At 39.3% G+C, this 12,500-nt stretch overlaps 1 protein-coding gene across 1 annotated transcript in view; it reads left to right on the top strand.

The window, feature by feature from the left end:
• Window positions 1-12,500, top strand: part of LOC137970752 (roundabout homolog 3-like) — a 29,382-nt gene that overhangs the window by 14,321 nt on the left and 2,561 nt on the right. The window lies entirely within an intron of this gene.

The following is a 12,500-nucleotide window of genomic DNA, read 5'->3' as shown; positions in this document are numbered from 1 at the left end:
ATAAATATGAACTGAGAGAGCAAAAAATGAAGAACAAATTAATTCTTTAACGTTGTCAACAATAACTAGGCCTATAAAGTAAAAAAAAATCAAAACAAGGCAGGATAGTAAATGCAGCGAAGAATTTAGTCCATGCAGAGGATCTATATCAAAGATTGAAGCCGGTTATGTAATGTCAATAAAATATCAGATATAAAGAACACAGTGATTGTCGATAAAAGGGAAGCTTTCATGGAGAAAGGGAAAGAAAGTTTATCCCTAGCCGGTGAACTTTCAGGGGCGTGCTACGAACTTCAGCAGTCTTCGGACCGCCTTGACCGTCAGTGAACCTCTTAACCTAGAATTGGAACCGAAGCAACACAGAGAGTGGATAGCCAGCTGATTGGCTAATAATTCTCAGTAGGCCGAGCTCTCCTGACGCAATCGTTCTGTAAACATGCTATGAGCGAACATTTTTCCACCAGAAATATGTCCTGCACATGCAACGTCACTAGCAAATGAGTGGATAGCAACAACCGCAAAATGCAAGTCGGACTTAGAATTGGCGGTAGCCATGCATATTGTTTTACACAAAATTCAAGTTCGGCCGTATTTGTCAAGTGGAGGAGTGTCCCAATCTTGGGCTGCAAAAATGGACATCTGCATGAGAGTGTCTAGACAATATAGAAAACTTGAGAACCAAAACTATCAGTCCAATCAGCGATCGTTTATATGATAATCACTACTATCCTCACAAAGGTCATTTATTAGATAACCTGAACAATATGCGAAAAAAATCTTTGTTATTGCAATTAAACTGACGACCAACGACTAAGCTTCCGCGATCAAATCCCAATGAGCGCCGTTTTCAATCGTTCCCAACACAAAGGAGGCACGTAAACCCGTGTTGGTTGTTGCGAAACCTAAGGCCCGAAAACTGAGACCCCTTTTTTTCTTTCATTTTTTTTCTCTTTTACCTTCATCAAATTAGCAACAGACGCCATGCTCTTTTTCTTGACGGGAGCCAGGGTTTTTCCTTACTCTCTTCTTTCGTTCATTGTTGGAGTGCTTAGTGAGCCACGAGTTTCCTGCGAAGACCGTTTTAAATTAAATACTCCGTTCGGTGTATGGGAAAATAAATACGGTATTCCATCCACCCTAACAAATAATTCATACTATTTGTCAGGGTCTTAGTAAGTTTCGCTGTTGGCGCACACTTTCCCGAAAACTAAGACCCCAAATTTTCTTCTCTTTTTCCTGAACTTTAGGGTGATTGGTCACACAACGTTCCTGAAATATTTTGGAGCTAGTGTTCACGCTTTTCTGATAAAAATACCAAATCACCATTATTTCAGCTTCAAATATCGGTTAGTCGACATACAGTTTGCTCTCGCAATATGTTCTTTTCTTCCTTTCTGAAGGAATTCTCCCTATAAGAAGGTAAATATTTTTCAAAGTGTTAACCATTGAAAAAAGTCAGTGTGCGAATTTTTTCCAATTGCATGTAGTTGATGTAGTGCCTGGTAAATATGCCAGTGCGCGGCCACTTTGTGCTCGGGACATGTGTATGAGCTGCAATAATTCGCCTGAAATGACTCGTCGACCATTGCAAACAACAGGATTGTTGTGTTTGGCTACTCTCTGTTCGTCATTCTACTTTTTTGTACGGGTCTTCGTTTTCAACATAGCGGCCTAGATGTGTGGAAAGCAAGACCCTGCGGCAATTCACAAGAAATAGTTTATCGATCGTTTTAAAAAACAAGAATGATGTGTTTTGCTATTTGCTTTTTGATATGTTATTTTTTTTCTGCCGGGCCTTCGTTTTCCGTAAACCAGATCCTTGGTTCAAAAAAAAAAAAAAAATTGAGTGTCACTATTTTTTCCCTGCTCAAGAAGTGCTCGTGCTCTATCCGCTTCCTGCCTGCTTTACAACAGAGCAGATCAGAGTCGAGGCTTCTTTATTTACTAATTATATCACCATCGTAGCAGTTTTGTCATTTCCGGCCTCGAATTGTTGGCAGTCTTGATAAAGATAGAGTAAATACTACTATAATTCATGGGGGTCTGATAAAAGCAGAGGATGCTAGATACATCAAACTTAGCGTGCACTTGATTAAGAAAAAAACTGAGACCTTGGTTTTAAAAGTGAAGTAAAAAAATGGCGTCTTTTCGAATATAGCTTCTCTGCTGAGTCGCATCATATACACATGCGAGCGCCAACAGCGGAAACTAAGACCTGGCCTCGGTTGTTAAAAAGGTGGATAACGCTATCCACCGGATAAATCGCTATCCAGCGGATAAACACTAGCAAAACCAATGGAGCTATTCACTGGATAGGTACATCAAACTTAACGTGCACGTGATTACAAAAAACTGAGACGTAGGTTTATTAAAAATTGAAAGAAAACAATTAATTATTTAAACACCAATGAAATACCCGCTGAGCTTTTGCGCGAAAACACTTATATCTTCACAAGTGAAAAGATCACTGTTGCTATGGTTACATATAAACATCGCGCCTCTCGATGCCTTTCGTGAAATGATTTAGTATTTCATCAGTGCGGCCATGTAGTATCCTCTATATATGGTAGCGTCTCTGTAGAGTGGCATCATATGCACACGCGCGCGCCAACAGGGAAAACTAAGACCTGGCCAATCTCGTCACTATTGTCCGCTTCCTTTCATTCTTCGGAAAATATGGCGGGAGGGAGTTAAGCTCACCTCAAGATCTGTGCATGATCGTCAACACAACAGTTACACTCCCGTCCCAATCTCGTCTCCAGAGTTCGCTTTTCTTTTGGTCAGCACGGCCAAGAACACAAACCATGGCCACTTGCAAGGCAGGAAGTCCGCAAATCACGGACTTCTCTCTCATCTACGCAAGCTCAGAAATTTGAAACAACAGTGGTTGTCAACGGGTACAAAAATGGACCTTCACTACGACTGTTCATAAATTGGAACTGGCCAGAAGCTGTTTTCTTGGCGCTGACCAAAAGAAAAGCGGACTTTGGGGACAAGATTGAGTCCTGTCAAATAGTAGCATGAATAAGAATCTAGGGTCTCTGTTGCAAATGAAAATATTAGTCTGATTGAGGTAAAAAAGGAAGAAATTACTGGTCTTGGAAAGTTAAAGAAAAGAGGGGGTCTTACGTTTTGGATCTTAAGTGTTAGGCCTTAGATTATAGGTATCAGGGGACTTAAGAGTTTCGCGAAAGCGTAAAGCCGCAAAATATTGGAACAGAACTTACTTACTTACTTAGGCCGTTTGCCCCCTGCGGAGCATAGGCTATCGATGAGTTTCCTCCACCGCATCCGGTTCTGGGTCGTCCTACCAGGTTCTGTCAAGCTCAGCCCAATGCCCTTCACCTCACACTCCAAATCTCTCTTCCAGATTTTTCTAGGGCGCCCTCGTTTCCTCTTCCCGTGGGGCTTCCATAAAAGAGCATGCCGCGTGGTGTTACTCGCTGGCTTCCGTAGAGTGTGGCCTATCCAGCCTCACTTCCTCCTTCTTACTTGTAGCGCAATTAGCTCTTCTTTCGCCCGTTCCCACAACTGCTTGTTGGTTACCTTATCCTTCCAGCAAACGCGAAGAATTCTTCTGACACCTGACACAGCTATTAACAAAACACCGTACACTAATTTGTATCCTCTTCGTTGTTCTCCAGGTTTCTGACCCGTAAAGCAGAACAGTCTTCACATTTGATCTAAATATGCGAAGTTTGGTTCTTACAGATAGCTCTTTCAATGTCCATACCTTCTTCGACATGATAAACACTGTTCTAGCCTTTCCAATCCTTGTAAGTGCATCCTTGTCCGTACCTCCATGTGTGTCTGCAACACTCCCGAGATATGGAAACTCTTTGACATTCTCCAACGGCTGCCCCTCGACCACAGCAGCTACGTGTTAATCCTTAATACTTTAGTCTTCACCTTGTTAATCCTCAGACCCAGTTTCGCCGATTCCTCTGCTAGCCTTGAACTTTTGTCCTGCATTTGTAGATGGTTGTAGGAGAGTAGGGCAAGGTCATCCACATAATCCAGATCGTCCAACTGCTCCCATGAGGTCCACTGTATTCCGCTGCTACCTGCCTTTGAACAGAAGTCAAGAATGAATTCACTCTTGCAGAAACACATTTGTTCGCGCTCATAATTCGGATAAATTGGAGTCCCGAAATATTCTGAGTTACTAGGAATCTACGAATCAGAAGCTGCTAGGAGAATCATTATTCAGGGCTATTTTTGCTGCAAAAAAACACAAACAAAAATGTTGGTAAAAGCATCAATATCAAAACCTAGAAGGCGATTTTAAATACTTCAGTTCGACGGGAGCATATAAAGAGGGCTCGCAATCTGGCTTGTCGAATCACCGCCCCATACCTCTCATTTGTATCTTTAGCAAAACTTGTTTAAATAATTTATAACAGACTACTAAGTTCTTCTTTGAAAGGAACATTGTATTCTTTGAAGATCAAATTTGGCTTCAACTGAGTAGACTCAGAACAGCTCAAGACATGAAATTCTAGTCATGGTTTCGAAAAACAAAAAAACAAAAATAGCTATTAATAGATGAAATTATTCCTGTGGTATATTCCTTGCTTTCAGTATATAAAGCATTCGGTACCTTCAATCATCAGTTCGTATTTGAAAAAAAAAAAAAAAAACATTCGAGGCAATGCCCAAAACTGGTTTACCTAGTACTTAACTTACCCATGCACAGCAGGTTATTACTGGAAGTTCTTTTTAACCTCTGTGGGATTCCGCTGCGGTAACTCTAATCATCTGAGAAATTTGACTAAAACGTCATAATATCCAAGGTAAGCAAAGGAAAGGAAAGACAAGAAAAGGAACGAAAATAAACTATATTAAATTGTCTATTGAGTTCTCAAGCGCTGGAGCACTAGTTGGGGACACTATAAACTGAAATCAACAAATTGACGCATAACAAATGTTGGTTTATGAGGAGGGGGGAAAACCGAAGTACCCGGAGAAAAACCTCCGAAATATCTTGTACTTTAATCATGAAAGGAAGGCAAGAAAAAGTGCAAATTATTCCCTTGTACATGTTCTTTGGTTATTGCACAAGCAATTCGAATTTTGCCTATTTCATTTGATTATTATCTGTAATAATGTCAGGGACACCAAACGATAATCTTCGGTGAAATATGTGTTTGGGAGAGTCTCTGCCAAACAGCTATAGATTTCTTTACTAAAAAATCACCTAAAAGATTCCCAACCAGGGAAAGTAGTTCCTTACGGTTTCGGAAGGGGTTTTTTGCAATTTTTGGCACTTAAAAAGGTCACCTAGCAGTTTTGGATGAGAAATTGGCTTCGTTGGAAGTTCTTAGAAGGTAACCGTTTCAGCTAGCAATTTCTGGAATGAAGATAACATTTCCTAAAATTTCCGGACACTTCAATTCTCAGCTAAGATATCCGAACAGATCAAATTCTTCTACAGTCCCGGACAAAATTGTTGAAACACTTTACAATACCTTGCCCTTCCACAATGTTGTTTTGGCAATTGGGCTCAGAAACTCGCATTAAAACAACATTGTGAGGAGAGAGTGAGCTGCGAAAGCTTCAGATCTGTATAGTCGTGTACTGTTCCAACGAATTTTGTCACAGATTGTATTTTTGGGGAATTTCAGTTATGAAAAGAATTGGCGGGAAATATGCTACATTTTAGGAGAAGGAAACCCTTGATTTCTAGCGGCCTAGAGTGAGATGTTGCGCCATATTGTGATAAATTCGACAATAAATGGAAACATACATCATGTTCAGGTTTGTTTGAATTTGGTTGGTTGTTTCTCGTTAAAAAAAAAGCCATTTCATAGAAGGTTGACTGTGGCTAAGCATGTTCTGCTTAGGAACGACCTTAACCAGGATGAATTTGCAGAGGCCGTTCGAGTTTTGTTCCCTGAAGGAAAATATCGTAATATCTTGTTAACGGGGGTTGCTGGTTGCGGCAAAACACTTTATAACTCGTCTAAACTCTGTTTTCGAACCGTTTTGTAATCCTGGTACGACCACGATCGCATTGGTTGATACTGTAAGTACTGACAGCGATGAAGTTATTTTCTCAAATAACGTTCGTTGGTGTCCCTAAATTAACGCACTGCACGATTTTTCACTTCTTTTGGTAGGTCACAAAGTTCATTTACCTATACTCAAAACACATTCCGCACGGGATGTTGACTTTTCACCCGATTCTCCAATATTTTACACCAGCAAGGAAGAGTTCCCCTTTGTTAGATGCGCGATCGCTGGTCGAAAGTCTTTTCATTCATTTCATGCGGCACAAATTCCCGAAAAAGCACAACAGTGTATTTCCCCGTGCTCCCGTTTTATTCGGCCTTGATGTTATTTAGCGTGCATCTGTAATTCAACGAGTCACCAACGAGTCACCATTTTTAAGATAGCTTTTTTGGTGAGAAATATGCACAACTGAACCACGATGATAAAATAGTCAGAAAGGGCAGTAAACACAGAAGGTGAATCGATTGTTTTGGACACTATAGTAGAGAAAATAGCCATTTTTGAGGCGAATGTGCATGGTGACGTTGTCAATGCACGGAGAAAAAAATATCCTGCTAAATTTAATTAATACAGTGGTGACTCTTGCACACTAACACAATGTCGTTGTTTTCTTCTCTTGCTGGTTTTTTCTAGCGAAATTCGACTCGAACAAATGTTAAGCGATATCAAATTAGCCTACAATGGAATTGTTATGAAAAAAACAGTCAGTAGAAACCGTTTAATACTGTAACGTTTTCAAACTGCGTGTCACCATTTTGGTACAAAGTTGTTCACGCAATGAACTAAACTAAGAAAATTTTTACACCACGTGTCATGCGTTTCTATCCTTGTGCGAAATTCGTGTTTTTGATAACTATAACTTGTGTTTTCTGCATTTCCATGTCTCTTACCGACAGAAATTGTAAAAAGTTTTCTTTTAAATTTTCCGGGTCTCAGTTACGAAGTTCTACTCGCGTAACATTGGGCCGGGTAATACGTATGTGCAAACTAATTTTAAGCCGTAACAATATTTGACAGTTGGCGATACATCGTCATTTCATGTAAAATACCGCATCAGTTAGTATTTTATGCGACCTCCTGAAGGAAACTACATCAAGGTAAAAGGCAATATCCTTCGTCCAGTATGTTGTCATCTCATTTTTAGCGCAATTTTGTTGATTGTAGGTAGTAATATCCTTTTCAAGTTAGAAAGCGACAAACTTTTCTCACAGATACAGCAATTGTAGAAACCCCGCCTTCTTCGCTCTTGTGGGCCTCCCTTGCCTTCTATAACATAACTTCCACGGGCGTCCTGAATTAAACAATGGCTGGATAGGTTTTCTCTTAACTGTTAAACCTTTATATGTGCTTTCCGTTCCAGGAAAATCGTCACTGATTAATCTCCAAGCGCTTTTGGGAGAAATGTAGCGCATTTTAGCTACCTTAAGAAGAGAAAACCTTAAAATGCGAGATAAAACAAAAACGCTCGTGCCCTTGTCACGCTATCAATGGCAGCAAGAAGAACCATATTTCAGATCATGACTCTCTTCTTAGCTAAATCTAAACAATTTCGCTTATTTTATCATTGTGGATATATAACAAAAGAAATTCGAACACTGTACATCAAACTCAGTTACGAATAAAAACGTTACGCAGCGGTATCGTACCGGTTATACATTACAAGGAGCCTATAAATCTCTGTCAAAGGATTTTGGCTTACTTTGCTCGTTGAATTGGGTGCCTTTGTAACGTGATGCTTTGAAGTTTTAGTCGGACGCTTTTCAATTATACACCAAGCCTTAGGCTAAAACGTAACCAGTTGAATTTAAAAAAAAATTCTTTCAACCTTTAATTTAATCTATCACTCGGTCCGTGCAACAAAGGAGAAAAAGACAGAAAGCCTAGCTTCGTGGTTAAGTTTCTTCTTACCCGATTGCAAATGTAAAATCGCATGCTTAACGAATCGTTGGATAAGAGATTAATCTGGACTTTCTTAAGATACTTGTCTCTACCCATTGTAACAATTGTTTCTTTTTTCTTTGAAATGATTTTCATTCAACTAAAGTGAAATCATACGCAAAGATGTCTTACCGACTATACTCTGTGTATACCTGGGGAAAAACATAATGTGTAATTTGCAAGACTGCGGCAACCTACTGTCGATTGCAAATCGCACAAGCGTTGGTATGTTAGCGACCTTTGGACCTTAGAAATAAAACGGGAACCAAAGTCAAGACAAGATTTGTTTTGTATAGAAGAACAATTTGTGCGCCTATTACATGAAAAGAAATAATATATATAACTTTTGACGATTAAAATCTGACAATTTCGGGTTTCGGTTCAGTTTTTTTTTTTTTGTACAACTCACTCACCTAACTCCCCAACACTCCACTTGTTGAAGCACATAAATGGGCCGTTGTTCATAGGTGTGGAGAAAATAGATGTAATCATGAAATAAATAAATAAATATAGACGAAAGATAGAGGTCATCCTCGCACTTATCTGGCCAATTCAGGCTATTTTCTCTTTTAAAATCACCTGACATTTCAGATAGCTTCAATAAGTTTCGAACCCACAACCTCTGCGAGTGCGAGGATCACCTCTATCCTTTCGTCTATAATCCGCTCTTCAATATATACATATATTTCATTCATTGAAGGAAATTGTCGTTCATTCTAAAGAGCCGAGGGAAACCTAAGGCAAGAGCTAAGGATTTACACAGGTCACTCCAGCTACTGTCTACCAGAAAAAACGTTAAGCTCGTTCAATAGATAATTTCAGGAGTTAGAGGTTTTTTGTTGTTAACTGTTTTGTTGAAAAGCCGCTTACCGTAGCTTCGGCTGTGTATGTTGCGAGATGTAGGAGTGTCGACTGGATTGCCTTGGTGTTCCTCCGGAATGAGGTTATTGATCATCTTGAGAAGGCTAAAGGAGGATTAAAGTTATTGCTTTCTATCAGGATGGAAAGGTATTCGGAAACTATTTAAGTATAACAAGACAAAACTAATTCTAGATCCCAGACGTCAAATAAAAATGGAAACCCCTGGATAGCGCAATGAGCTTCCTCATCTCACTCTGGAGGCATGCAAGGATCTGCTTCATCAAAATTATTCGTCTGCGTAGACATTGAGACTTCCGCCAGGTTCTATCGAATAAGACAAACATGGAAGTAACTTTGTATATGTCTTATTTAATGTTCATTACGTAGGTGAATACACAATTAAGTTACATGAAAGAGATGTTTAGCACAAACATATACATTAAAAATGATGGAATATCCGCAATGGCAAAAAAACAAAAACAAACAAACAAATGAAATTCAGTACTGTCGATTGCAAATTTCACATGCGTTAGTACGTTAGCGACCTAATTAAAGACCTAAGAAATTGAACGGGAAACATAGGTGTGATCGTAAATTAGGGCATGATTTTATCTGTATTTATTGTATATGTGCGCCTATTGTATGAATAATAAACAAATCATAGACGATTAAAACCTAAAATTCTCGGTTCAATTTTTCTACACAACACACTCACCTAATTCCCCAACACTCCACGTGTTGAAGCACATAAATGGGCCGTTGGTCGTAGGTGTGGAGAAAATAGGTGAAATCATGAAATAAATAAATAATCACTGATTACAGAAAAATATCTTGAAATAAATGCATATATTTGAAGTGCGGGTGATAGGCGAAAGATAAAGGAGATCCTCGCATTTATCTGGCCAATCAATTCAAGTAATTATAATTCAACAGGAATCGAACTCCCGACCTGTGCGAGTGCGAGAATCACCTCTATCCTTTCGTCTATTACCCGCTCTTTAATATATAGAGGATATTATACGGTGGCGAGAAGATATTAATTTTAATTTTATGTTTGAGTGGCAAGAACAATATCTCACGAGTGAGCGAAGCGAACGAGTGAGATATTGTTTTTGCCACGAGAACACAAAATTCATATCTTCGAGCCAACGTGTAATGTTCTTTTTATTATATGGAGGAGAGTGTTTTACTGCTCGCCATGCTTTTATTCTAAACAACAAATGCGACGCGGGAAAACAAATCAACAAAAGCAAAAGCGGGAATCGTGACGTCATTGAACGATACGACACTCACAAAGGTGACATACGGAAAATACGCCACTCGGGTCCCGGATGAAGTGGCGTATGGAATCTACGATTGGTTTAGTTCCCAGTAAAACACTCTCCTCCATATAATAAATACCTATATTTCATTCATCAGTCCTTTCACTGAAAAAAATACGATCCTAATAAACTGACCTGCTCCCAACTGAGGGGCTTCATGGCTCAGGTGGGAGAGAATTGCACCAGCATCGCAGAGGTCAGGGTTACGAATACCAGTGAAGCCGCCTGAAGTTTGGCGATCTTGAGCTACCACATAAGCGAGCCTATCCTATCATAATCCTCAGGAACTGACGCAGATGTGTCAGCATATTTAAGTATCGAGTCTTTGAGAGACCACTTCAAGCGCCTTTGCCAATCAACTTTCGACGCCATCTTATAGAGGCAGGCGTGTTTTAAACGGTGACTCATTCTAGGTCGACATTACACTGTTCAGCATTATGTCAAATGATGACCTACAAAGGCGCGTAGGATGAGTAAATAATGTCTCCTATCTTGGTCTTGCCTTCTCAGTACCCCGTATTCCGAAGGCCCGTTTTTTGATTTTTTTTCCTGGCCTTTGCTCTTACCGCAGTGATTATTATCACCGGTTTGGTTACTTTTGGCGGGTTATGCCGGCTAGTCGCTCTTTTGTGCGCACTATAGCTAGCTAGCTAGCTGTCCTGAGTTTATGTAGCAGTTTTTTCTTATTCCCTGATGTGCCTAAACCAGGCGAAATAATCCGAATGATGTGTATATATATCTTGTCTGCTTTGTGGTGAAGCTGAAAAATTTCAGTTGTTGAATTCAGTTTTTTTGAATAACATGAATTTATTTCCAGAGGAAATTTTTTCGCCCCTTTATTACTCTTTTTGATCTACACAATTTTTCAAATTTTCGAATCTCCATTAGGAATCTGGTTTTCTGTGATTACATAAAAAGAAAATTTTAAATATGTAACGCAACAAACGAGCCACTATTCTCTTGCTCTAATCATCCCAATGACCTTTTCGCTGGGGCCGCAGGAGCGATGGCGGTTGATCCCGGCTAAATCATTAAAGGGATGCCACTCTGCCTTTTCTTTGCAAGAGAAGCGTCCCTAGCGATAAAGCGCAAAAGCCAACCAAAAAAAAAAAAACAAAACTAGGAAGAAATAGGATGTTCGTATTTACTTGTTTGCATGTTTCTTTTCTTTTTTTTATTTATTTTATTTTTTATCAGCTGCAAAACTGTCTGCCTATTACATGTGCTGGAAAAACGAATCGCACTCAATGCTCAGATTATTCGAAATCTCTTATATAAATCATAGATGGACTGCTTAGGAAACCCCGAAAACGTCAAAGGCGAGAGCTACATAACTTGACCGTGACCATGCACAACTGAGTTTTGAATAAATCAATCGAAACTTGTGATTGGCTGTCATTTAGAGAAAGGATGCGGTTTGCGCATGGTCAGAGCCAAAATGGTGAACAAAAACAAAAAAAACATGTTATGTTTTGTACCTAACTTCATATATTTACTATGTATAAATGAAATCCTTTTTTCAGCATTTTTTTGTTTACGTTTTAGTTGCCGAGTTGTGGTTTACTGATTTGGAAAAGAAGTTAAAATCCTAACATGGTTGATTTAATTGTGTTCGTGTGTAAGCCTCCGCTATTCTTTTCGATATTTAATGATTAACAAAATGAACCTTTATTTTGAGCTAAATTTAAGCGTGTATTGTTTCGGTTTAATATTAGATTGGCAATGTCAGTGCTTGCGCGCTTCCTTCCCACTTTTATCTCTCTTGCTAGCAGAGCCGGCCAGTTGAAAGGGGGAACATTATATGACTCTGTAACTAGGTTTTCTTTGTTGAATTTAAGGTTAAAATGTTTTTGGGTGTCAATGAGACTGCGGTTGTTCACGTTTCGTGAAATTTGAAAGTTGCGCTTATAATGGTCGGACCATAATTATCCACAGGTAAATGAATGAGCTACAATTAAAAGATCATATATATAATTTAACGACGAAAGATAGCCTGTAAACTGGAACAACCCGCCTACATGAGGTCAGTTGTAGTTCAGTGTAAGCTAACTTGCCATTTCTCTACAAAATACTTCCAAATGATTGCATGGCCTGCTGGATAAGATTGGTCTGTCTTTTTTTGCTTTAATAGTTGATTGATTTTCTAACTTACATAGCTAAATCAGGCCAAAAAGAGCTTGTTGGCTGTCAAGACGGCCTAGTAAAAAGAAAACTGCTCGCTTTCGTAGCTATCACACGTTCATCGCCGGGCTGTTTTTAGCTAGCCGGGGTAAGTGGGGTGGATTACTAGCGTTTCAGACTAAAGAATTTATAATGGTAATTGAACTGAGTGGAGTGCAATTTGGTCTGAAATCATGCGTGTGATTT

This window comes from Montipora foliosa, chromosome 9, assembly GCF_036669935.1.
Source record: "Montipora foliosa isolate CH-2021 chromosome 9, ASM3666993v2, whole genome shotgun sequence".
NCBI classification, from domain to species: Eukaryota; Metazoa; Cnidaria; class Anthozoa; order Scleractinia; family Acroporidae; genus Montipora; species Montipora foliosa.
Note: the sequence above shows the minus strand (reverse complement) of the source record. Positions and strands in the feature narration are given on the sequence as shown.